Here is a 26,581-nt window from a genome sequence, read left to right on the forward strand (position 1 = left end):
AACGTTGTAGATATCACCGACGTCTTTCTGACTAGTCGTAATTACATTTTGGGATAGTCATAATTTAAGGGATTTAAGGGATAGTCATAATTTAATTGTAGATATCTATTATCAAGTTATGGATATCTTGAAATGAATTTTGATTAGAGATATCTGAAATTTGAGATATCTGTAAATTTCATTCCGCCTAGTCAAAATGTAATTGCAGATATCTCGAATTAGAGTTTTGACTAGGCGAAATGACGTTGCAGATATCTTTATGCAAATTAGGCCGGCACTTTTAGGCGGGAGCAGAGCGTGTTGTTGTTCTAATCATTCAAATCGCACCTGTTAACTCGCAATTAGCACTGATTGGCACCATGCCATAATCACTATTCATAATGACGTTTGAGATATCTTTAACCTTCATTCTGCCTAGGCAAAACTGAATTACGGATATCTCTAATTGTCATTTAAGATGTGTGACGAGTTGAATGTCGTTTTCAATGACCTCATTGCAGATATCTGTAATTCAGTTTTGCCTAGTCAAAACTGCATTACAGATATCTCTATCTGTCGTTTCGACTAGTCACAATTACGTTACAGATATCTCGAATGACAATTCCGACTATCCAAAATGTATTTCCGACTAGTCAGAAAGACGTCGGTGATATCTACAACGTTAATTCCGGATAGTCGAACTTAACTTTTAAATGTTAAAAAGGCTTTCCATACTAGTCAGCCGCCGATCGGTCTTTGCGGCGCTGCATCAAGTCGAACAAGCCTACTGTATTGGAGCTTGATTCGTTTTGCCATAACCACGTGATCGGTGACGTCCGAAGCTTCGTTTTCGCACACAACCACGTGACTGCTTCGTATTCTGAATGATTCACATAACGTGAACCCTTGCGCAGATGTGAAGTATCATTTGCTTTTTAGCAAAAAATATGCCATAATACGAATAAATATTTACATGTGTTCAGTTTGTATTTATTCCCAGTTCATACTTCATTCTATGACAATCATTTATTTTGATAATATATGCCAAAGCTTGCCTATTTGTCAACCCCAAATTTTATTCAGACTTATTTATTCAAATTGTGTAAGTGAAATGACACGTGAAAGACTTTTTTTTTATGTATAATAATAATTTACATTGTTTTATACGCTTTCCATAGCACAAACTGATTTATTACATGAAACTCCAAAAATAGCTGCATCATCTGGGACGCAAAGGCAGTTTTTTCCACCTTTTGACCACAAGTTTGTGTGCACTGTGTTGAAAAGCTTCGAGTAATGAACCTTTTTACGATACACTTGAGGGGAAAGCCTCGGTGCTTCACAAAGCTTCATTTCTCCATCACTACATTAAAGCATACATTTAAATTATTGTGACAGATATGAAGGGGGAGGAGAATTTATGCGTGCGTCAGGTTTCTCGACGAGAAAGACTTCCGCAAAGGATGCACCTGTGTATCCTCGCTCGTGACTCCTCAGGAAGCATCCTCACTCCTCGATCCTCACCTCCTCGCGGTGCAATTTGAGAACTGAGATGTCCTTCAAGATGGCTGAGCTCGATCGGTTTCCGGGTCATAGGATGGAGGACGGAGGAGCGAGGAAACGAGGAGGGATATTGAGAAGGACCCACAGACTCACTCACACACAAATAAATAGGAAAAAAATATTGCAAACGGGGCCAAGAAGCTGGAATGATTAAATTATTAAAAGTACTTTAGAACTGTAACGAGATCGTTCTGTGTAACATAGATTTTTGTTGCTATTTTATGTCTTTATTGCGGGAGTCATAACGGCTAGCCGCTAGAAAATGACAGATGGCCGTAATACTAATGTTGTCCACCAGAGGGCAGCACAGGATAACAAATCCTTTTTAGTCTCAATCCGTGAATGGTTCGATAGATTGACTTGTAGTAAAAAAAAAAAAATCTCTATTTTAATACAGTAATACATAGATTAATATTTCCATAAAGAGATAGGCCTACTTACAAAATTATATTTGAAAAGAGACATGGCCATTGTATAACTGTATAGTCTTGTATAACTGGTGAGCTTGTGGTGCTTGGACCCTGATATATTTTTATTCTAGTTTTATTTTAAACCAAGTTCAAAATGAGACTATTTACAACTATTAACAATTTGTATTACTGAGTAAATAAAAAAAATAGACAATAATACAATATAAAAATAACAACTTTATAACACTTTCAAAACAGTTACTCTTCTTACAAATATTATCAGATTATACATTTCCAAAAACAAAATAGCAAAAAATTACTTGCAATTTTCATTACTTAACAATAAAACTAATACTTACACCATCTCTAAAATCAAGATTGATCCCTTTTTGTAATTGTATTTTTAATATACAGTAGCCTGTATTTAAGAAAATGTCCCAAAACAACTCCCAAAGAAGAAAATACAAAGAGGCACTGGTACCTATGGGATTTCTGGTTCTGTTTGAAAGAAAACTGCCAATGCAGTCAATACAGTCAAATCAATAATATTGTTGAATATTAAGCATCCCCAACTAAGCAAGCCAGAGGTGACATTGGCAAGGAACCCAAACTCCATCAGGTGTCAGAAGTAGAATTGTTTAGATGCCATTCTGTGTAATAAACCACAGACAATAATTACAACATTGCATGAATGTTCAAAAAAATCAAAAGAAATATATTACTTTGTTGCTGCTCCTCTAACAGTTCTACCTCTTGTGGTGATTGAAATGGTTCTCCAACATAGGATGCAGTATGTCCATATTACCATCATCTGGCTTAAAAATGACACAAAACCTCATGAATATTACATCTGAGGTTGAAACACATGAATACTAAATTTGTGGTTCACACCTGAAACACAAACAAATCTTACTAAAGTCTTCAGAGGGCTGTTTCATAAAAGATGCTAAGAAAAGCAAGGATTAAACTCCAAAACCTGACTTGAATTAAACTAACAAATGAGTTGGGGCTAAAGTGGTTTCATAAAAGGTAATTGAAGTTCACACAGTCCCTAATTCGATTCAGGTTTACCCATAGACTGTAAAAAAAAGATGGACAACGCGATGCAGCTTCCTTACATTGTAATGAACTGAAGGTAAAACGGACGATGATGGGCGTTGACATTTTACGCAAAAACGTCAGTTTTGGAGCCTGGGCATGCCCAGAAGGAATCGTCATGGAGCCCGGGGGCGGAGTCGCGGTATCAAACTTCCGCCCAGACGTCTGCGTCATCAAGATCAGATCACCTATTTGTTTTATTATAGTTTATTATATTTTTCTTTTCCTCCTCCCTTTTTCATTTGGTTCAAACGATGGCTTAATTACATCTGGCAATAAGGAATTTACATTTATTTGAATGTTTATTAAGGCACATTGTTCATTTTTAAACTAAATTACTGATAACTAGGTCAAAACAACATATCGTAATTCATGTATTTTAAATATATAAATTATACAGAAATTAAAATTCTACTTGTAAAATAATATTCTGTTTCTAGAGCAATAATATTTTTGAAACCGCAGTCAAGTTGAACTAATGCCGCTCCAGGCAACCCGTAACCCGTGTTTTTCCAACCTTCTACCCATGAAAGTGACTGCGGTCAAGCCAGCCGCCACCCAGAAATGAGCGGTCAATCTAGCCGCCCCTATATTTCGCGGTCCGCGCATACACTTGGTATTACGGTAAGACTGTCTGTGAACCGATCTGAACGTGATTTCACATTCATTAATTTATTCAGTCAGTCAGTCAATCTGTATGAATGAATAAAAATAACTAAAAAAAAAAAAAATATTTCACAGCTCAATTTCACCTGAAAATGATAGTAAACCTTAAAACCTGACATTGTATGCTGCTGAATTCCAAAATTAAAGCCCTCCAACACTTATACGCTGTTTTGTCCATACATTGTTAAACTAAATACATTTTACCTCGTGTGGAGAGGATACCTTATCACAGTGTTAACGGCACCGTTTCAGCAGGATATTCTGATGTTGGATTCCAAAATAAGAGCCCCCCAAAACTCGTGTGTCATCTGTTTTGACTATACATTAAGAAAGTCATATAAATAAAAGTCCTAGTTTCCACAAACCAAATTCAACCCAGATGGACAGTACACCTTGTCACGGTGTCAACTACACCGTTTCAGGATATTCTGATGTTGCATTCCAAAATAAGAGTCCCCCAAACTTCATATCTATGCGCTGTTTGGACTATACGTTCAGAAATTCATAAAAATAAAAGTCCTAGTTTCCACAAACCAAATTCACCTCAGCTGGACAGTACACCTTGTCACGGTGTCAACTACATAGTTTCAGGACATTCTGATGTTGCATTCCAAAATAAGAGCCCCCCAAAACTCATGTTTCTGCTGTTTTTCTCATATTTTCAGAAATTCATAAAAAATAAAATCCTAGTTTCCACAGACTAATTTCACCTCAGGTGGAGAGGACACATTCTCACAGTGTCAACTGCACGTTTCAGGATATTCTGATGTCGCATTCCAAAATAAGAGCCCCCCCCAAGCTTCATATCTATGCGCTGTTTTGTCTATACATTCAGAAAATCATAAAAATAAAAGTGCTAGATTCCACAAACCAAATTCACCTCGGATGGACAGTACACCTTGTCACGGTGTCAACTACATAGTTTCAGGACATTCTGATGTTGTATTCCAAAATAAGAGCCCCCCAAACTTCATATCTATGCGCTGTTTTGACTATACATTCAGAAAATCATAAAAATAAAAGTCCTAGTTTCCACAAACCAAATTCACCTCAGATGGACAGTACACCTTGTCACGGTGTCAACTACATAGTTTCAGGACATTCTGATGTTGTATTCCAAAATAACAGCCCCCCAAAACTCATGTTTCTGCTGTTTTGCTCATATATTCAGAAATTCATAAAAAATAAAATCCTAGTTTCCACAGACCAGTTTCACCTCAGGTGGAGAGGACACATTCTCACAGTGTCAACTGCACCGTTTCAGGACATTCTGATGTGGCATTCCAAAATAAGAGCCCCTCAAAACGCATGTGTCATCTGTTTTGACTATACATTCAGAAAGTCATATAAATAAAAGTCCTAGTTTCCACAAACCAAATTCACCCCAGATGGACAGTACACCTTGTCACGGTGTCAACTACACCGTTTCAGGATATTCTGATGTTGCATTCCAAAATAAGAGCCCCCCAAGCTTCATATCTATGCGCTGTTTTGTCTATACATTCAGAAAATCATAAAAATAAAAGTGCTAGATTCCACAAACCAAATTCACCTCGGATGGACAGTACACCTTGTCATGGTGTCAACTACATAGTTTCAGGACATTCTGATGTTGTATTCCAAAATAAGAGCCCCCCCAAAACTCATGTTTCTGCTGTTTTGCTCATATTTTCAGAAATTCATAAAAAATAAAATCCTAGTTTCCACAGACTAATTTCACCTCAGCTGGAGAGGACACATTCTCACAGTGTCAACTGCACCGTTTTAAGACATTCTGATGTTGTATTCCAAAATAGGAGCCCCCCAAAATCTCATATATACACTTTGTCTATACATTCAGAAAATCATTTAAAAGAAAAGTCCTAGTTTCCACAGAACAATTTAATGTCAGATGGGGTGTACACCTTATCACAGTGTCAAATACACCGTTACAGTACATTCTGATGTTGTATTCCAAAATAAGTGTATGAAGTTTTCTCACAAACTTCATACACAGTTTGTATTCCAAACTGTGTATGAAGTTTGGGGGGCTCTAATTTTGGAATACAATATCAGAATGTCCTGAAACGATGTAGGTGACACTATGAGAAGGTGTATTCTCCATCTTAGGTGAATTTGTTTTGTATAAACTAGGACTTTTCTTTTTATGATTTTCTGAATGTATAGACAAAATAGCACATAGATATGAAGTTTGGGGGGCTTTTATTTTGGAATACAATATCAGAATGTCCTAGTGGTGTAGTTGACACTATGAGCAGGTGTACTGTGCATCTGAGGTGAATTTGGTTTGTGGAAACTAGGACTTTTATTTTTATGATTTTCTAAATGTATAGTCAAAACAGCTGACACGAGTTTTGGGGGGCTCTTATTTTGGAATACAACATCAGAATGTCCTGAAACGGTGCAGTTGACACTATGAGAAGGTGTACTGTCCATCTGAGGTGAAATTGGTCTGTGGAAACTAAGACTTTTATTTTTATGATTTTCTGAATGTATAGACAAAACAGCGCATAGATATGAAGTTTAGGGGGCTTTTATTTTGGAATACAACATCAGAATGTCCAGAAACAGTGTAGTTGACACCGTGACAAGGTGTACTGTCCATCTGAGGTGAATTTGGTTTGTGGAAACTAGGACTTTTATTTTTATGATTTTCTGAATGTATAGACAAAACAGCGCATAGATATGAAGTTTGGGGGGGCTTTTATTTTGGAATACAACATCAGAATGTCCTGAAACAGTGTAGTTGACACCGTGAGAAGGTGTACTGTCAATCTGAGGTGAATTTGGTTTGTGGAAACTAGGACTTTTATTTTTATGATTTTCTGAATGTATAAACAAAACAGCGCATAGATATGAAGTTTGGGGGGGCTTTTATTTTGGAATACAACATCAGAATGTCCTGAAACAGTGTAGTTGACACCGTGAGAAGGTGTACTGTCAATCTGAGGTGAATTTGGTTTGTGGAAACTAGGACTTTTATTTTTATGATTTTCTGAATGTATAGACAAAACAGCGCATAGATATGAAGTTTGGGGGGCTCTTATTTTGGAATGCAACATCAGAATATCCTGAAACGGTGTAGTTGACACCGTGACAAGGTGTACTGTCCATCTGGGGTGAATTTGGTTTGTGGAAACTAGGACTTTTATTTATATGACTTTCTGAATGTATAGTCAAAACAGATGACACACGAGTTTTTTTTGGGGGGGCTCTTATTTTGGAATACAACATCAGAATGTCCTGAAATGGTGCAGTTGACACTGTGAGAATGTGTCCTCTCCACCTGAAGTGAAATTAGTCTGTGGAAACTAGGATTTTATTTTTTATGAATTTCTGAAAATTTGAGCAAAACAGCAGAAACGAGTTTTGGGGGGGCTCTTATTTTGGAATGCAACATCAGAATGTCTTGAAACGGTGCAGTTGACACTGTGAGAATGTGTTCTCTCCAGCTGAGGTGTAATTAGACTGTGGAAACTAGGATTTTATTTTTTTATGAATTTCTGAAAATATGAGCAAAACAGCAGAAACATGAGTTTTGAGGGGCTCTTATTTTGGAATGCAACATCAGAATGTCCTGGAACGGTGCAGTTGACACTGTGACAAGGTGTACTGTCCATCTGAGGTGAAATTAGTCTGTGGAAACTAGAAAATTATTTTTTTATAAATTTCTAAAAATATGAACAAAACAGCACAAACATGATTATTTTGATGATTATTTCTTATTTTGGAATCCAACATCAGAATATCCTGCTGAAACGGTGCCGTTAACACTGTGATAAGGTGTCCTCTCCACACGAGGTAAAATAGGTTTGTGAAATGTATTCAGTTTCACAATGTATGGACAAAACAGCGTATGAGTGTTGGAGGGCTTTAATGTTGGAATTCAGCAGCATACAATGTCAGGCTTTGAGGTTTACTATCATTTTCAGGTGAAATTGAGCTGTGACATATATATATATATATATATATATATATATATATATATATATATATATATATATATATATATATATATATATATATATATATATATATATATATATATTTTTTTTTTTTTTTTTTTTTTTTTTTTTTTTTGTTATTTTTATTCATTCATACAGATTGACTGACTGACTGACTGACTGAATGAATGAATGTGAAATCACGTTCAGGGGTGCGTTTCCCAAAGCGAACTATGGTCGCAAGTTCCGTCGTTACCAATAGAGTTCAATGGGACTTGCGACCATGGTTCACCAACGATGCTTTCGGGAAACTCACCCCAGATCGGTTCACAGACAGTTTTACCATAATACCAAGTGTATGCGCGGACCGCGAAATATAGGGGCGGCTAGATTGACTAGCTCGTACTAGCTCGATGTACTCCCAGTTACGGGTTCTGACGTCACATAGCCCGCGAAACAACAATGGCAGCCCCTATGGATGCAGTGTTTATGCAAGTGCACGGTAAAATAACGTAAAATAAAAGGTATAACAGCTTCTATTGCCTTATGCGCCGTTTTCCTCCATTGTTTCTCTCAAATAAACAAGGAGTACCTTTGGCGATAGAAATAATTGTTAATGAGCATAAGCCCCGTACGGTCCGCCATGTTGGTTTGTTTACACTTTTACACAGTTTGGCGTGACTTTCCTGGAACGCTACAAAGTCGTGAGTCGTGATTTAAAGTTGTGACTTACGGGCTCAAAAACCTGCCTGGAATGCAGCATAACTTTACAGCAGATCGATTGCTGTAGACCCCTACAAACAAGGGACGTCCCCCGGACGTTGTGAACGTCCGTTAAGGTCCGCAGTAGGTCCGCTTTGTAACGTTCGCTGACGGACGTTCGGAGGACGTCCGCGTTTGGTCCGCTTTGTAACGTCCGCTGACGGACGTTCGGAGGACGTCCGCGTTTGGCCCGCTTTGTAACGTTCGCTGACGGACGTTCGGGGGACATTCAAGTCCTTGCCAGTTTGCGAAAGTTCTGATGTCCCTCATCTGATATTTCCATAACAGCACTTGCAAAAACCAGTCGCCCATGCGTTGCCTTTTATCAACAGACCTGACACCTTGCAACTCAGACAAAGGACAAATTAAACTAAACCTTGGATTTAAGAGGTCGTGTTCCTTAAAAAAAATCACTTTAAATATGATAATGGATTTTACAGAAACCATGTTTGTTTTTGTTTTTTTGTGCAGGTTGATAGGCTATTATGGTTTTAAAAATAGTAAGTCTATTTGAATTCGGGTCATTCTAAAATGTCTTAAAATGTATTTCTTTTTCTAACGTTTACACTTAAACCACATTATATTACACATTGACTTCATGAATACAAATGACAGCTTTATGATTTTTTTTTTTTTTTTTTTTTGCATGCATGCATTTAAAGACAGCATGTACTTCTCTGGCATTTTTAAACGTTTTTATTAAATATTATTTCTCAATTTTTTCAGAACATGCAGTCAGAGTTACAGAAAAAATAATGATAATGCTAAAAATAAGGAGATTGTGTGTGTTTTTATTTTATTTTAATCAGGTTAAAAGTGTGATTGAATGATATTAATTCAAATTCACAACCATGTATTTGCTATAACAATGAAAATATTTGAAAAACGGTTATAAGCAAGTAATGATGCAATCCTTTACATCTTAATTCTTGAGTGTAGCAGAATTCAATGAATGTAAAATTATCATGTCACATATGACACATTTTATTTAATGTGATAGACAAAAACAGTAACACCAGTGACACAATGAATCACCAGTGACGTATGTGTAAGACCAAAGATCCTTATTCGTCAACTAGAATTAAGTAGCCTAGATGGGACTAAATTTTTACATTTGGTATACAATCAAAGACTTATCATTGACATTAGTGGAAGCAGTCAGAGGATCATAAATATTTTTAAAAATTCTATAAAATATGCTGTCTGTAAAGTCGCTGCTTCTCAGCTGTGCTCAATTTAGCCATATACCTTTAATTTAGCCATATCTGACCAAATGAGGATTAACAATGAGAAAGAAGAGTTATAATCATGTAATCTTAGTGCTATTTTATGCAAAAAAAACTTAATGAATAGCTTTGAATAAAGTTTATCTATATAGGTAACACCAGTGACATTTTTCATGAAAAAAATTATTTTACAAAATGGCTGCTGCAAGGTATCAATCCACATGTTGTCAATCATGATATAGCCACTAAATTAAGTCATTTAATCCATTTGTATTCTAGTTTTAAAAAAATCTCTAACAATAATGTAGGTCATACCAGTGACCCACCTAAAAGCTTCATATTAAATTATGATTTTCTAATTCAAATTTCTGATAACTGAAAAGAGACTTTCCATTGGCCTTTCTTCATGGATCTTCAGGAAATAGGAAGTAGGAAGTCAAGTGATGCTATCAGTGCGATTTTTATTTAAAAAAAAGAGAGATTTTTGTTAAAGGTAACACCAGTGACACAACACCAGGGGTTCATTATATATTTTATAATATTTAATCAGCATTTTTTTTTTTTGACGTAGTTTACATAGTATGTTTGATAGTTATGCATACATTATATTTGAAATGGTAGAAAAACTGTTTCTGTGCTCAAAATAAAGCCCTTTCCCTCTGTACATGACTGTGGGGATGAGCACTTCTGTGGTGTTTGGAATTTTTACAATTAAAAAATTAATATTGCCACATTGATGGCTCAAGAAGGTTTAATTGTTCAAATAACATATTGTTTCATATATATATATATATATATATATATATATATAAAATTTATCCTGAAATGTTTTCAGGTGTAATATTTGTGTAAAGTCTAGGGACAGAAAAGTGGACGTTTCTGTACAATGAGCATTCATTGTAAAATGAAGTAAATATTAAAAATGAACAACTTTCATGTTAGCCTATGGAAAAAATAAAAATGATGGAGTACTTCAACCTACAAACTAATAAAAGATGTCATCAGATCATGTGTGCCTTCAGCAGTTTAAACATGTTTAAACATTCAGAATTTTAAACTTCAAAATCATGATAGGCCTACCCCTCAATAGTAGGCTTTATATAAGATAGGGTGAATGCAGACTGAAGGGGACATTTTATCCAAATCATCTCAATAGTAAAACGTGTCCCAATCACCCTGAACTCACCCTATACAATTTATTATGTATTCCCATGCTTAAAGAACATTTAATCCCGTGGAGCTCTATAATGTTGACTTCAAATGATGAATGCAGCAAAGAAAAGATGAAGAATGGAAAAGCACTTTGCTGGTAAAGAAATTGGAAAATTACACAGGTAAGACAATTCCTATACTAATAAATACCTCAAACATTGTTTTATTAAAGAAAAATTAATTTGGGAAAAAATATACTTTAAATTTTTACACTTAAAACAGGTATAGCATATTTTATAAATAAATACACGTATTTTGCTCCTTACAACGTGTTTGTTTTCTTTTGTTAACCTAGAAGTAAAATAAAAAACAACAAGAGGACTTAATCGAAAGTCCCCTAAACGTCCCGAATGGCCGCTGAACGTCCTGTGAACGTCCCCGTGAACGTCCGGAGGACGTCTTTGCGGACGTCCCCGGGACAGCTAGAGGACCCTACACATGGACGTTCGGGGGACGTTCGCAGAGGCCATTCAGGGGACGTTCTGGGGACGTTTTTTTGTTAGCTGGGTGCAGGATGCATTGAGAGGTGACTTGTGCAGACTTGAGACAGCCAGGTATCCCAGAATGCATCTCGCACTAACCAGCAAGTCAATAGTCGGTGCGTTCCAAACGGGATATATTGCCCTCCGAAGGGCACTTCGGAGTGAAAATAATCATGGCCGCCATGTTGAAGGGTCGTTCCAAACCGAAGTGCTCAAAACTGGCCACTTCAAAGGGCCCTTCGGAATGAAGGATTTCGAAGGGTACAACTGATGGACACTTCGGGCCCCCATGATCCTTTGCACTGGGAAGTTATTTGACATCACAGAATGGGTAAAGGAGGTTATAAGAGTTCGATTTTACCTAAATGTATATATAGTATTTTTCTATACTACTGTAATATTTATACGAGTTAGATTTGGTACATTAATATGGTCAAAACGACATTGTACTTCAACAAAAATACTTTACAGCTCCCTTTATCATTTCATTCAAATGTTTAAAATGCATAGCCTACATATGATAAACCTAAAATAAATAAATAAATTAACGTTAAACAAAGGGCGCAGCTTGCACAATCTACTCCTCTTTGATTGTCTCGTTAAGATGACGCAGAAGTGCGTTCCAAAAAAAAAAAAAAAAAAAAAAAAAAAGTTTTTTTGACCCCTACACCCTTCATCCCTTCGAAGCTCTCACTCCGGAGGGTAAACCCTTTGAAGGGATTAGGGCATAGGGATGAGCCCTTCCGAATGGAACGCAGGGAGTAAAAGAGAAACCCCGCATAATTTAAACATATTACTGTTTTTATGTCATGATATGTAGTTTTAAGAGTTTTTCAGGCGAGAATGTGCTGGTTTAAAGCTCAAATTTGTGGTTTATTGATAAAAATTGCGCCTTTCTGACAATTTGTTCTGACTTTGTCGGAGTTGTGAGAACCAGGCGATCACCGGACGCTCAGCGCTCATGTGCCCAGCCGAGAGCAGCCTTACCTCGGCTAGTCCTTCTGGCGTTTGCCGCTGGCTCCATTTTAGCTGAGGGCAACGTGACGTTTCATAACTTTATATATGGCTATTTAACTTGTGTATCCTACTAAAGCGCTGATTTTGTACGCTTGACTGAATTGTTTGCTTTATTTCTTATTGTATATTCTTACCTTTTTTTTTAATGGCTATTATTGATCATTAAAACTGACATTTAACAAATAGAGACAGGGTTGTGTTTTATGTTATAGCCTATTTCACTGCATTACAGTGAAGATAATCAGAGTATACACAAATATTACATTTAATATTTTTGAAATATATACGAAAAGAGGCAGGGTTGTTTAATATTTCGTTTTGTTATAAATATATGCACATTGCAGATAATCACTCGTTGCCTGAGACTATTAATATGTTTTTGTTTGTTTTTTAAATAAAACGAAAAGAGGCAGAGTGGTGTTTTATAACAAATTTCGTTTTATTGTTGGCTAAAATATACATAAAGAGATAACCGGAGAGCGAGCTGAGTGACGTTAATCAAGAACGCTGCTGTTCCATTTGCAGAATCACCGGACTTGTGTTCTCTCGTCCACGGGAGTTCGTTCTCCTGAGTCGAACTTGCCAAGTCCTAACTACCAAGGACGCGAGTCCGAAGTTTGCGAACTTGGTTTTGAGAAACGGCCCCGGGTTTACCTGGTCTAAGGCTGCGTCCGAAAACCTAGGTAGCTGTCTTGCTGCCTCGCTGTCTTATAAGAGAATGACTTGTACGGCAGCGTTTGTGCATGAAGGTACCTCACGAAACTGATTTCGGACAGACTTCTGAGGCAGCCTAACAGTTTAATGATCTACAGCAATATAGCTAGAGCTTTGGTGAGAACTAAACAAATATTTAATTATTATTAGTAATTTCTCGATAGAAATGATATCAAAATTGAAATATGTTGGTCAAAATCGTACATTTACACACAAACTGAGCAGCAAACGCAACTTTCGGACGCCATCTTTATTTTTCTAGCTCAACTGTCACAGAATGGAAAGCACAGGATTGTGGGATATCAAAGGCAGCTAAGGATACATCTATGCTTTCTTCAAAAATCGATCTGAGGAAGGTATCTCATGAGACAGGAAGTGAAGCTAACATTTGATTCGGACGTGCCTTGATGCCTTACTACCTTGAAATGTGTCCTCAGAAGGCAGCATTTTCCAGTTTTCCTATGCAGCCTAGATAATTTTGCGTGCACGCTTTTTTTAAGCAGCCCTAGAGGTCGATCATGGATCAAATCGATCCACCATAGGAAACATACATTTTGTGCTATTTTATGCGTTTGAGACATGGTGTTTTCCTCAGTGCATAACTTAATTCTCACAAGTTTATTCTCCATCTGTAAATGTTACAAAGTCATGCAAATATTTAAACTTCACAGTGAATGAGCGCTGCTGCGCGCATGCGCGCTAAACAGACGGAACGCAATTTAAGCGCAATAATTCTAAAATATACATTTCGCTAAATTATTTGATCAGGGTATCCGCGGGGCATTGAAAAGCATTAAAAGTCATTATATAAGTCAGAATATAGAGACTTGTTAACCTGATCCAGCTTCCGAGACTCCCCGGTACTGCCGCACGAGCGCGAGATCTTGCTTTCCTGCCGCAGCTGTTCAGCCTCTCTGGTTCAGCGTTGAGGATGTGCGCTCTGAGAACAAATAAAATAGATACTATTGCTTCTAACATGAGTGATCATTTTACGTGTACATATAGCCAAAATCACAGCAAATGTCTATCTTATGTGTATGGTGATTTTGTCAGACAACGTCTCGATTGTTTGCTGGGATGTCAGGGCTCGAACTTTCCCGACCGCACAAGGACCTGACTAAAATGTAAATAGCCTACCAAATAAACAAACAAACAAAAAAAAACCAAAAAAACAGCAACTTGGGAATCACCAAAACGCGAGTGACTGATTTTATTACATTTAGTTATCATTAGTGACGATAACAAGGTTGCGCTGTGGAGGCTCGCGCAGCATCTCGAGGAGAAATGGAAACGAGTGAAGCACACACAAAAAGAAACTCAGTTAAACATACTGCGGTAAAAATTCAAAATGTGGAGTTTTTATAACTTGATACTGGTAAGCAAAACCACACAACAAAGAATGCTGTTTATAGGCTACCATCACGATTAAAAACGTGACACTGATTTCATACAACTGTTCAATTAACAAGTAGTTAATATTAAGCCACTTACATTTTAGAAGGAACATCGACTGTTTTTGTTCCATTTTAGCAGCAAAAATAGTTCTACCAGAAAGACTCATGAGCAAAATAACTTATGATTTAACACAATTTATTAACAACCAGAAAGTTATACAACGAGATAAAGTTCTTTGGCGTAGGCCCCGTCCGTAGCACGCATCCAAATGGTTGTAGGCTCGGCGTATCCTGCCCGGAATGAAGGCAGGGGCGAAGCCGACCCCCAAAGGATGGTAAATAGATATCACAACTGGACGGAGCCTACCCCCCCAAAAGAGGTGAGAGGAATATATACGCGCCAGTGATGAGTCTTGCAGATCCTGAAACAGAGATAATAATAATTAGGCATGAAGGATTTAGAAAGAATATCACATAAAGAAGAGGCCATAATAAGCCACATAAACACGACAGCCTTGAGCGGCGACAATGGCCACGTTAGACCACATGGACACAAGCCTTGAGCGGCGACGATGGCCACGTTAGGCCACATAGACACAAGCCTTGAGCGGCGACGACGGCCACGTTAGGCCACATAGACACAAGCCTTGAGCGGCGATAAAGGCCACATAGACACAAGCCTTGAGCGGCAACGACGGCCACGTTAGGCCACATAGACACGAGCCTTGAGCGGCGACGACGGCCACGTTAGGCCAGTAGACATGAAGCCGTGAGCGGTGATGGCGGACATGGTAACCACTCATACACTAAATCCTTGAATAGTAGAATGACCGTGAAAGGCCGACAGATGCAATAATCATAAGCAGCAACATTTTGAGACACCATATAAAAACAGAGACGAAGCCACAAGAGTCATTGAAGATTAGACAAAAAGACGAGAGCGATTGAGATTAGTAATGATAACATAGCACCAACACCACCACCAGTATATGCAAATTTTACTTAAAACATAATAAGAGAAGGAGAAAGAACAAGAAAACAAGCAACATAGAGACACGACCACGACCACGATGGGCCACACAGAGACAAGGCCGCGATCGGCCACACGACCACAAAGGGCCACACAGAGACAAGGCCGCGATCGGCCACACGACCACGATGGGCCACACAGAGACAAGGCCGCGATCGGCCACACGACCACGATGGGCCACACAGAGACAAGGCCGCGATCGGCCACACGACCACGATGGGCCACACAGAGACAAGGCCGCGATCGGCCACACAACCACGAAGGCCACACAGAGACAAAGCCGCATTTGGCCACACGACCACGATAGGCCACACAGAGACAAGGCCGCGATCGGCCACACGACCACAATAGGCCACATAGAGACGAGGCCACGATAGGCCACATAGAGACGAGGCCACAATAGGCCACATAGAGACGAGGCCACGATAGGCCACATAGAGACAAGGCCACGATAGACCACATAAATACAAGGCCACGACAGGCCGCATGGAGACAAGGCTGCAATAAGTCTCCGAAAATTCATAAGGTTATAGAAGCTGAAAATAGTATGAAGAAATACGGCAAACATACACTACCACAAGTATTTGCGTGAAATTAATAAGAGAAGGAGAAAGAACAAGAAAGGGAGATAACATGGAGACAAGGCTGTGATGAGCCCCAGAAAATTATAAGGCTATAGAAGCTGAAAATGGCATGGTGAAAATACGAAAACATACCACCACCAGTATTTGCATGAAATTACTTAACACGTGATGAGAGAAGGATAAAGAACAAGAAAGGGAGATAACAAGCAACATAGAGACAAGGCCACAATAGGCCACATGGAGACAAGGCCACGATAGGCCACATGGAGACAAGGCCACGATAGGCCACACGGAGACAAGGCTACGATAGGCCACACGGAGACAAGGCCACAATAGGCCACACGAAGGCAAGGCCACGATAGGCCACATAAAGACAAGGCTGCGATCGGCCACATGGAGACAAGGCCGCGTTAGAAAATACGTTAAAGCTATAGAAGCTAAACATACGGAAGCAATGATGAAAACGAGAAACATACCACCACCACCAGTATTTGCAGAAAATTACTGATTGTAATGAGCATTTGAGTTGAGCATTGAGCACACAGCAGTCCTCTTCATCTGCTGTTAGGAAAATTTCTAAACCATGCTAGTGGCTTGATGGAACTTAGCCAACAGGACTCCATCTAGCAGTCAGAACCTGCCGAGAGAACCCCCAAAAGAAAGTTAACTAGATAGCATAACAGATAGGTATGAGAATACTAAATTACGTAGATACAGATGAAGACTGAGAAAACCTTGTCATAATGCTATTGAAGAAAGGAAAACGCATACTTGGTAATGCTTTATTAGCTAACCTTAGCTAGCTATTGAACTCTGCAAAAGCTAGCAAACCTTGGCAAAAGGATAATGCAATGATTGTTGTTCAGTACCTCGGTGAAGAGAAAAACTAAAGAGCCCTGCACAGGAGATGGGGCGTGATAAGCACAAGCAAAATGCTTATAACCAGGCAGGGGCAGAGTACTGAACGCAATAATCAGATGTTTGAAATGCGGTAGGCAGCACGATCGCGATGAAGACATCCGCAATAGTCACGTCACGGAAATTGCAGTGATTAGACCAAGTTGCATGCGTTCAGGTCCTGAAGATGAGCACACTATTTTCTGTGAACACCAAAATGTGTGTACCATCTATTTGTGTTTGAATGGGCACGCGCGGGTTATGTCAAAAGTCCTCGTGCATACAGCGCTTATTGCTTAGGTAACGAACACAGAAAACTGATGTGCTAATTGTAGGGGATCAGCGCAATGCAAGATCGAATTGATGAAATGTTAGAATATCGTCAGGATATTATAATTTGATCTAGCTTACAGTCAACAGACTAAAACACAGAACCGCATAAACTTTAAACACGCTCAAATGCAGATTAGTATGATAGTATGACGCTAGACCAAGTAAAACATATCTGCTTTATCTCACGATTTTAATTTGACAAATAAACTGACAAGTATGAGTAATATTTCAGCACTGGAAGTATTTTGGTAGAATGAATCATCTTATCCTTTATAGCTATACCCTGGGATTCGCTTGGCACTGATATCCGTCTCTCATTACGATCACACCCACAATTTCACACTGACATAGATTTTAGTTTTATGCGGTGAAGACAATGCAGTGTTATTTACATTTAATTTATTCATTCATTTCCTGAACTTAAATACTCACCTGAAAATATAAACACTATTACTACATTTAAAAGGTGCAATAAGTAATATTTTTTTGCTGTAAATAACTGAAAACCACTAGTCCAGTGTTATATTTTAGTTTTCTTGAGTACTTACAATATCCCAATGTTTCCAACTATATTTAAATTGTGAAAAAATTACAGTTTTAACCAAGGCTCCGGGACGTGTGAGGAGTCGCCTGTCAATGGCATCATACCCGCATTAACCTCGGTTTCCGGTTTTAATTTGTAGTAACCATGGAAACACCAAGACGCTTAAAAATATTACACATTTTAATAGACAAGGGAAGAACTGTTTTGATATATCTATAGACTAAAAACAATTGATGTTAAATAGCTCAACATGATTAGTCATTGTTTAAATCTAATATCCTTGATTTTGGTGAGTACTATGCCTCAGAGAAAAGCACTATTTTTGTCAAGTAGCTAACGTAGCATAATCAGATGCAGCTTTATTTTTATTAACAGTAATACAGCATTTTCTCCATCATACAATACGTTTAAAATGAATTTATCATGCATGCCGTTTATCAACACGAAACATCCAGCAATGATATTCAATAAAATCGATCCATCATACTGCAGTGTGTAACAAGTGTCTCATAGCAGCCGCCGAGTGAACGCACTCAGTAATGTTATAACATCATTTTCAACACACTAAAATTATAATAAACAGAGCTATGTTACCTCATACTCATGACCGGAAAAGCGGAAGCAGCGCCGGCGACTCTGTCATAATAAAAGTCCCGCTGCTCGTGAGGCGTGTGTTGCGCAATCGCTCCAGCGGCCTCATTCAGTTCCCACAACATTCGGTCCTGCTCTGCTTCAAACTACAATAACGTTAATATTCACATCCATGAACATAATTCTTCCTGAGTCCTATCCCTATTCTTTTGCAAAGACCGTTAAGGTGGAGACCACATGTCCCAAGATTCTTACATGCCATACAGCAGCCCAGTCGTTCTAGAATTACTATTAAATTCCAAAGAATTATTTGAGTAAACTGATGATTTTATGACGAATTGCAATATTCGATAATACAGTGTCTCGATATATAATACAATGTCTCGTTAGACTACATTACAATGTAATGATGTGGGTGTGTTGCTTTAAGGTTTAAACCGCAATGGGGTTTTCCGAGCCTTGCAACGATATCCGGATATGGTATGCCATTCTTTGTTTTGTCCTAAACGAATGGTACTTGAAATATGTGGATGATCATTACAACGTGCTAATGGCTATACAATAGCTACGAGCAATGTTTAACGAGCGCTCTGACTAACAAATGCGTGCGCTTGCATAACTGATTATGAATGTGAAGAGAGCAGAAGACGATTCTTCGCCCAATAGACACCAAGGTGCATAACACGATGAAAATACTTATCACTGAGATGAAATGGCTAATCCGTAGTGAAGAGGCGAGGATGATGAAGATTGCAGCCGTGACCCTTTGATGATATTGCTGAGACGAAATTCGAAGACAAAAGAATTCCGTGAAGGGAGAACCTGCATGCTTCTGAAATTAACGGGAATCTTTCTCCTATTGCCGTAACAGCTCAAACATTCGAAATGATAGGCTGACATGAACTCAAATGACACTGTAGTTACCCCGTCTAATTAACATTTTTACATGGAGTAGTAAATCAATATACGCAAACATTTTGTAATCTGTTTGATTATTTAGATAATCACGATAATAGTCTGTGCATGCATCGAGAGAGGAATACTGTTTTACAGTGGTTCACTGCTTGGGTTTTAGATTGAAATATCAGTGATTTAATGGATAACGACGAGACAGGCTGGATTTTAAACGAGCTATGCACCGACGTGAGAGATTGGCGTCAGCATCTGCGAACTCAGATAAGTGTAAGTGCCGATGCTTTATACCAAGGTGTTCCATAATGATTGGTTAGATCTGATCTAATGAATGACGTAACATTAGAGTCTTCCCGGCAGAACTTACGCTAGAGCTTACATTTTCAAACAAAGATCACAGCAATGCTCAACACTCAGCCTTGTTTTCATTACTGAATGATTCAGAGTTTTGAACGAATCGGTTGAGTCAAAGATTAAATGACCCATTCATTAAATGGCCTCATTCTTGAATGAATCAGCCATTGGATTGAATCGTTTGTATGAATGGATCAATGACCCACTCAATAAGACGGTTACTTGACGCCACCTACTGGTGGTTTAGTTTCATATTTAAAATATAATTTCCACTCCAACATTTCATATTTGTATTTTCAAAAAGTATTTAAAACAATCCCATAACATTAATGAATGCAGTTGTAATCAGTCAAAAATATGCAGATTTACCTCAAAGCTGTCAAAGCTGCAATATTCTGAAAGGATATTGCTTCACAACAAATTTATATTTATACCAAAAAAAAAAAAAAAATAAAATAAATTCCAGACAAGCTACTGTTTTACTCATACAAGTGACTGATTTACTCTTGTCCACATGACGAGGCTTAATATCGAGCCCTGTGCAATCTTAATGGGCCGCGTTTCAGTCACCATTTCATATTGTCTGACAACAAAAACAGAAAAAATATATGAAACAATTTTATTGGGAATTTGGCTGTGATAAAATATATTATGTGAGCAAAAGTGTAGCAACAAACAAATGTAAAGAGCTGACACTTAGCAGAATGCGAATGCAACAATGTGTGTGTACACATATATGGCATTAAAAAATTTAAAATTGGCATTAAAAAGGCATTAAAAAGCATTAAATTAGATTTGATGAAACCTGTAGAAACCCTGTTGATGTTGGACATTAAATGTGCTGTACACTTTTAAACCTACAAGTAAGTGTATTTTTATGATAGTAACTTTAAATGGACTATTGTAATGGGGTAAATCAATATACTTTGGGCCAGTTACCAGGTTTAGATTCATCTTACCAATTAAAATTTAGTCTGTGCATATTTATTTTAAATTAAAATTTTGTGATTTTTAATTTCTGCTCTTCTAATAACCATAAAGGTATTACAGCTGACAAACAAAACCAGAGAGAAATGTATTCATATATTTTAAAACAATCTAATTACAGGCATGAAAACGGGTCAGGGGTGAAAAAGGTGAGAAGGATATTACCCCTCTAGGGGGGTCCGGGGGCATGCTCCCCTGTAAGAAAAATGTAAATATTCCATATTTTAAAGCATCAATCTGATGCATTTTGAGATGCTTTTTTGCCAACCTGGGGAGAGCTGGAGAAACTTAACTTCAGCCATAAATCAAAAATTATTATGGCCTCCTTACTAAGTATTATGCAAGCCATTTCATGCCAGCCTGTCACTGGGTCTAACATTTACAGTATATTTGGGGGAAGAACCTAGCGCTCTGATTGGTCGAGCTCTTCTTCTTCTGCTGTTGCTTGATTTGAGGACTGCGCGTGCACAGAGGCGTCACCAGATTTTGCGTAGTTTAGAGTGACAAATCGTACCAGCGTACTTTGAAGTCAAAATGCATATCCGCTACGCAAATTGCGTACAGATTGGCAGGTCTGCTTATTGATAGAACGGTGGACCACTTTGCCTTCTGCCTTGTCAGTCCACTCACCTCAAATCTACCTCCTCAAAAACGGTAGCGTTAGCTAATAATTTTCCACCGGAGCTTTAGCTAGCTGGCTAACGTTGTGCTCTCTCCTGCTGTGTTCAATGACTCAATTTATCAAGCTGTAGCTCACGTTAGCTAAGTCTATGTCAACAGAGCTCCTGGGTAACTTAACTTAGATATACCAGAAAATATTAAAATTATTGAAACCATGGCATCACTCACCAAATTCAGGGTCAGGCGTGCTTCAGCTTCTGATCATGGTCTGCACTGGTGATGCAAGGCCCTTCGCGTTAATATTTCCATGCACTCGCGCTCCCTTCTGGCACGCGCACCTGTTCGCAATTCACTGAATCTCGCGCTCCCTTCTGGCACGCGCACCTGTTCGCAGTTCACCGATATATATATATATATATATATATATATATATATATATATAACCAGAGTATAGATTAAATATGGGCCTTGGAAAAAGCTAGCTGACTTTATTGTGCTTTGACTACAGTGGGTAGTTCCAGTGTGGACAACAACCATGCATGTCATTTCAGGCTGCATCTTACTCGGTCACTCTTTTCATAGCTTTTGCTGGCTCTGAAACACTCACTTGGTATTTCTCCTGCTCTTTGTCTAGCAAAAAAAATCACTCATCACTTAATAAAAGATTAAAAATGAAGGCCTGATTGTTTCAGGGGCCTTATCACAGGTCTATTGACTTTGAATTTCTATGTTACTTTTGCTATATTTTCACACTTAAAACAATGATTTGGTAATCCTCTTGTTCCACTGTACTCTTTTGTGCTAAGAAATAAGGTTTACTGACAGTTCTCTCCCAAGTGCTTCCATTGTTGTCTGCATTAAGTCTGAGAATGATTCAGTGGGCTATATAACACTTATTTTTAAAGAAATTACTTCTCTTTAAATGTTTTGGTCCATCATACTTACATATATATATGTATGAAGGCCTATAAATATATATATGTTAATATATGTTAATAAAGTCAAATAATTGTATGTGAGAGAGTCAGCTGTAATATCATTGCGTTCCTATTGGTCAGTGTTAGAGGAGCTCAGCTTAGCCTGACAGTTAGCCTGCTCCAGACCAGGCTAGTTTCCAAGTGTAAGTTGCCAGAGTAACTGAGTTTGAACTAATTTAAGTTTGTTTTATGAAACCGAATTAGCTGACAACAAGTCTGACTACGTAAAATAAGCCTGGCTTGTTTTCTAATCTTGTTTTATGAAACAGCCCTCAAGAAAAGACTTTGGTAAGATTTGTTTGTGTTTCAGGTGTGTTTGATCAGGGTTGGAGCTAAATCCTGCAGGACAGTGAGGCTCCAGGAGCAGGGTTGGACACCCCTGGTCTACCATAAAATGAGCTGTGTGAAACTCTGCAAGAAAATATCTAGTTAAAGGTGATACAGAGGATCTTTTTGTCGACTGAGAAACCAAAGACTGTTAGTGAGTTTTTGAAATGAGCGCATTGCATAAGAACAACCCCCCTCCTTCACAGCTCATTTCGAGGGAACGCCTCCTAAAACTCGTGCACGAGTATTGGAACACGAGTGTTTACCACCGGCATTCGCTGTGTCGTGTTAGTGGATTCATTATGTCGGACTCACCGCAGGTAACTCATAATCTGCAGTTGTTACTCCTGACAAAACATTGCATGTGGCGCCTGTGGAGTGTGGAAAGTTACTGGAGCGCGCAGCCACGCACGTCTCTCACAAGGAATGTCATGGCATTGATTGACGACAAGCCAGAGGGCCAATCCGAGCATGTCTCTCACAAGGAACGTAATGGCAGTGATTGACAAGCCAGAGGGCCAATCATCGCGTAAATGATTGGCTGATGCTTTTAAGGCCCTACCTCATGCACAGATGATATTAATATTATTCAGTGCACCTAATAAATAGTCTTTTATAAGTTAGTAAAGACTGTTTCAAGTAATATTGCAAAAATGTATAAAACAAAACATCCTCTTTAGCACCTTTAAAAATGCAAAAATGTCAGTTTTACATGTGAATATTAACATTTGCACTTTTTTTTTTAAAAACACAAAATAGATAGATTAAGAAGGGGGACTGTATAGAGGTGGCCCACAGGCCTGGAGGGCCTATAAGGGTCTTCCCTAGGGGCCCCGGACCTGGAACAAGATTTCTACTGGCCCTCCCACCACCCACAACCCACCTCTTACTCATCACCCCAGAATTCACAACAATGCAATGACCAGTACAGGGAGCCCAGTTTACCTTGAAACACCATTCATTGTCAATACTGTTGATTTAAAAAAAAAAAAGCCGTTTCTGGGTCCAAGCCCCGGCTCGTTTCACTTGAGAATGCCATCTCGATGGCCATTTATGAGCACTATTTATTCACATTAAACATTTAAACAAGGGTTTAGTTGAAATCCAATAGCTCCGTGAGGCCTCCATAGGGAGCAATGGACACTTCCTCTCTCAAGATCCATAAAGGTGCTAAAAACATATTTAAATCGGTTCATGCGAGTACAGTGGTTCAATATTAATATTATAAAGCGACGAAAATATTTTGGAGCGCCAAAAAAACAAAATACTTATTTAGGCTGCGTTCCACTCCAGTTTTAGAAACACTTGCCCTCGGGGGAATCCCTGCCGCCATTTTGAAGTGCGTTCCACTTCGTGAAGTGGACGAGGGAAGTTTATATGGACAGACCCTCGCTCCCTCGATTTTGACAGAGGGAGCAAGTCTACTTCATATGTACACTTCAGGCAGCTCCATAACCCACAATGCAACATGATTATGACATCACCGCATATCACGTTTAATTTACTCCACCACAAACAACTCTATGATATATTAATTATTTTTTAAACATTTAAAACACACATATATACATATAGAATGCTGTACTAAACAATTTTAAGGGGACAAAATAAATAATAAATCAGCTCCATTGCGAATTCCAAGTGATGAAGGGCTTAGGACGTTCCAGTTCAGCCCATTGCAAGGGTTCCGCCAGTAGTGGGCACTCGTGCAACTTAAGCAATGACGTACATCCGAGTCAACGAGTCCGAGTGAAGTAGCGAGGGAAGGGCATTTAAAAAAACGAACTGGAACGCAGATAGAACGCAGCCTATGTGATGGCCGATTTCAAAACACTGCTTCATGAAGCATCGGAGCATAATTGAATCAGTGTGTCGAATCATGATTCAGATCACGTGTCAAACTGCCAACGGCTGAAATCACGTGACTTTGGCGCTCCGAACAGCAGATTCGACACACTAGCTTAACCGCTCCCTACTATCCACCTGTTTCTGCGGGGCGCTACTGTAAAAGAGAACGTGGGTACAGCTTCCGGTGAGGCGGCGGAAGTAGCATACCAATGGTATTTAGTGTGCCAATTAGCGAAGAGGCTAAGTGTTTTTTTGGATCATTGTTTACTTTGCAAAGTTGCAAATCTTAATGAGAGATGTCGTTACGGCGCTCAGGGACAACATCTCAGTTTAGTAATTTTTTTTAGTTAATAATATCACAATACAATAAACAGTTTTCTTGCCCTTTACTTTACTGACCTTCCACAAAAGTGCTGCTGCATGACTAGAGCATCCTGACACTGCAATACATGAACAACCCGCTGTCTGTATACTTAACCTGTCACTGATGATAGCACCAAAGCCTTATGATGTTATATTGACTCCTAACGTGTCGTGCGTGCCAGAGCCAGTCGCATTTCCACTGTCATATGCGATGCTAAAGGCTACTTATGTTAACCATTGTGATAAATACACACGTTTATGGAAAATATCAGAGACTGCTTGAGGAACGAAGACAATTCTTATATGATTATAATCGTGTATTTATTTGGTTTAATGTTTTATCTGTCTCTTCGCTGTGCCTGTTGATTCCTGACAAATGCATATCTTTCACAGATTCACACACTCCGGTTAACTCGTATAACTCATAACTGTTGTCTTCTCATGAGCTCCCTCTGTTGCTCTGGCTGAAAGGATAACAGTATAGTGAGATGAGAGATCGCGCAAACGTCCTCGGATTGCAAACATCTCATAATTTAGAGGAAAATCAATAGAAAGGCGCAACATAGTGTATGTTATCAATATATTTCTAAATGTGTAAGCCTTTGGACTTAAAAGCCGAGTTGTTTTGTGCATTCTCGTGATCTTAAATAAATGGAAGCAGGCGCAACTGAATAGGCATGTGTTTTCTTTTTATGTCAATATAAATATCAGTTAGATTTAACATGATTGATGTGCACCCCGACATAAATTAATAAATTACTATTACTTTAACTTTTTATTGTAAAACATTGTTCAAATATTGATGCTGGAATCTTAAAACTATAAGTAAAAAACAAACGTTCGCAAGTTTGGATCGTTAAATCTTGAATGACTGTCAACTGTTGAATGAATTGTCACATCCAGCTTGTTTATTTCGAACCAGAAGACACTCCCACGTTTGACGCAAGGCCTCATGGGGCGTAGGAAACTTGTGGAAACAGTCCACGATGGCCCTGTCCCAAATGGCGCACTTCATGTGGACTTTCGGTCTCGTGGACTTAAATTGCGCGTGCTCTACGAGTCCGTAGGCCGTCCCATTCAGCATTTTAACGCTTTGAAGTGTGCTCAGCAGCGTCCCCTTTGTACCCTTGAAGCGGCACGTGAGCATCTGAACTGGAAGCCCATAGATGCAGGCTCCGCACACTTTAACTACCCAGGAATCTTTGCGAAATGCCAATCAGACAACGGATGGGAGGAGATTTCGCTCAAGAACAAAAGATGACATGGCTGAGAAGAAAATATTTAAGTGTAGGTATCATTACGTTTTTTTTTTTTTTTTTGACATAGGTGTACATTTTACCAGTTGTTACCTACAGTTTATACAAACATTATGGTCATCGACCAGTAGTTGATATCTCAAACATAATAATAGCGCGTTGAATAATTCGATCGCATTATGATTCATTAAATAAATAGAACCGAATGTCAGGGCTTGCTGAAGCACTATTTACCAAAATCCAATTTTTTTAACTTCACTTTTTTTTTTTTTTTTTTTTTAATTAATCACTACTTGAATAAAACCTACTAAAATGTAGGGGGACATTATTATATAGATGAATTAAAAAAAAAATGAAATTATATTAATAAAAAAAAAAATTTATTATTAAAATATTATGTAGGCATTAAATCAATTTAATGTGTTTTACTAACAGCAATGTGTTTTAATAATTTGTGGCACTGTTAACTCATTAAACTTTAAAAGATGAT

At 38.4% G+C, this 26,581-nt stretch overlaps 1 long non-coding RNA gene across 1 annotated transcript; it reads right to left on the reverse strand.

Moving 5' to 3' along the window:
- Window positions 1-2,025: 2,025 nt before the first annotated feature.
- LOC125280676 lies at window positions 2,026-15,643 on the reverse strand. Its single transcript, XR_007187690.1, has 3 exons — window positions 13,909-15,643; window positions 2,703-2,767; window positions 2,026-2,602 (listed from the first exon to the last, which is right to left on the reverse strand). It is a non-coding gene; the product is annotated as an uncharacterized LOC125280676 (long non-coding RNA).
- Between the last annotated feature and the right edge of the window lie 10,938 nt (window positions 15,644-26,581).

Source organism: Megalobrama amblycephala, linkage group LG12 (genome assembly GCF_018812025.1).
Source record: "Megalobrama amblycephala isolate DHTTF-2021 linkage group LG12, ASM1881202v1, whole genome shotgun sequence".
In the NCBI taxonomy this organism is placed as follows: domain Eukaryota; kingdom Metazoa; phylum Chordata; class Actinopteri; order Cypriniformes; family Xenocyprididae; genus Megalobrama; species Megalobrama amblycephala.